The sequence below is a fragment of the Galeopterus variegatus genome, unplaced genomic scaffold (genome assembly GCF_000696425.1).
Source record: "Galeopterus variegatus unplaced genomic scaffold, G_variegatus-3.0.2 Scaffold15791, whole genome shotgun sequence".
Taxonomy (NCBI): Eukaryota; Metazoa; Chordata; class Mammalia; order Dermoptera; family Cynocephalidae; genus Galeopterus; species Galeopterus variegatus.
Window position 1 is genome coordinate 8,423 of NW_007741902.1, and position 2,059 is coordinate 10,481.

Consider the following 2,059-nt stretch of genomic DNA (forward strand, 5'->3'; position numbering starts at 1 on the left):
TGCGGTGGTGGGGGCAGAGCGGGGCAGGCGAAGGCCGGGGTGGCCACGTGGTGAAGATCGCCGTGGACGGTCCCCCGCTGCAAGAGTTCGACTTTGCGCTGGCCGTGGAGTTCTTAGAGAGTGGGTGGGGGGAGGGGCTCCTGGGGTCGCAGCTCACTTGAAGGTGGCTTCCTTCTCTTGGCCAGTCCAGCCTGGGGCCCTGGGCACTCTAAGGGCCAAGCCAGACTTGCCCATGATGCACCCAAGCTGAGCTACTAACTGACCTCCCTGGTTCCTCTGCTCCACCCTAGGCACTAACCCACCCTGTGGGCTGTGGATGAAGAGGCTGGATCAAGCAGGGCCTGGGCAAGTGGGCTATGTCTGGGGCACCCTAAGTCACTCCTGTCCTTTTCCGAGTTTGGCGCGGAGTCGCTCACCCTTCTCCCTTCTGGACCCGGCCCAAGTTTTGGCCCTAGAAAATTTGCTGCTCTTGGCTGGAATGAGGAGGTCTGGGTTTTGGGACTGGAAGGGCTGAAGGAAAGGAGAATTGACTGTGTCTTAGGTCCACGCCTGGCAGCATCGCTTCTCTTTAGATATGGCTGCAGAGCACATGACTGGACTCTTTTTTGACACACAGCACAGCGCCCTCTCTGTGCACAAGCCATGGTTCAAGGCAGGGAGCGGTGGCCTCTCTCCCCTCCCTACCTATAGGCTGTCTCGGGCTTTTTTGTATATGTGCGTGTATATAGATTTATAATTCTGTGACTGTGACGTAAATCTATCTTATCTTTCATAGGGTTAACACACAAAAATCCAGAAGGACTTCTGTTGGTTTTGTAATGACAGGGTCCAAAAAAGTCCCAGATCGACTGGACTTATTTTCAGTTTTTTCTTCCTCAACGTCTGGTTGCTCTCCAAGTTCCTAGCCCTCCCCCGCCCTTGCTTCAGACCTTTACGCCCAAAGACTGCAAAACCCCAGTGCTGTACCTGCTGCCTCTGAGGAGCAGCCTCAGGGCCTGACCTAGAGATGCTGGAGGGTTTGCTGCCTGCTGGGGGAAGCTATCAGGGCCTCACCAGAGCTGGGGAATGCGTCCCTTTAGATTCTGACTGTTTTCCCATTCCCTCCTGTTGGCCCTTGCTGTGAATGGTGTGTGGGATCTGGAAGGAGGGAGGTGGTAGAGAGTGAGAGGGCAGGGGCTGCCATTTTCCCAAGCCCCCAAATGCGGGTTTAACTTGCAATAAAGTGGAAACCCAGCTCATCATGCCGTGTCCATGGTGGTGTGTCTCATGGGCCCACCCTGACTCCTGTCCTCTCCCTTGGCTGGACTCCCCTTGGGAGTTCATTTGGGTCATTATGCTGCCTTTTTAGGGGCAGGGAAGTCATCCTTCTGGACTGGGGGCCTGCAGCTGTGGACTCCCTACCTCTGCTTCCCCAATTGTGGGGAGGAGGGGCATACAAATGGGGCTAGAATTGCCCTGGGCTTGGCTGGTGCTCTTTTGTTTTTTAAAATTTTTATTTATTAGTACTATTATTTTTTTACATTCTAAGATATCATTGCAGAGCAGTTGGGAGGCAGGGGGAGAGAGAAAAGGGGGAGGAAATGGGATGGAAGAAGGAGGAAGGAGGAGGGGTGTGATTGAGGCCTGTGGCACTCCCCTCATTCCCACAGGGGAGACCAGGGGGCTTCCAGCAGTGGCTTGACCATTACCAGGCTGGATGCAGATGTCAGGAGGGTGTGGCAAAAGCCCTCACCCCCACCCCAGCTCCAGAGCCCGGGGCCCTTCTTGCTGTGGCTCGGTGGTCATTGCTGGGCTGGATGCACATATCAGGGGGCGTGGCCAAGGCCCTTGGCCCCCACCTTCGGGACCGGTTGCAGGTGTCGGGGGGCATGGCTGAGGCCCCCGACCCTCCCCCATTTCTGGCTTGGTAGCCCAGGGGACCCCCTGTCCTTCTAGGTGTTATAGGTGTTCTTTGGTGAAATGAGACCTTTATTAGTTAATATCAAACTTTGTCTCTGGTTGTGGGTACTTTGTTTTTTCTTCCAGTTCTGTGTTGGATTATTTGCTGTTCCCACCACTT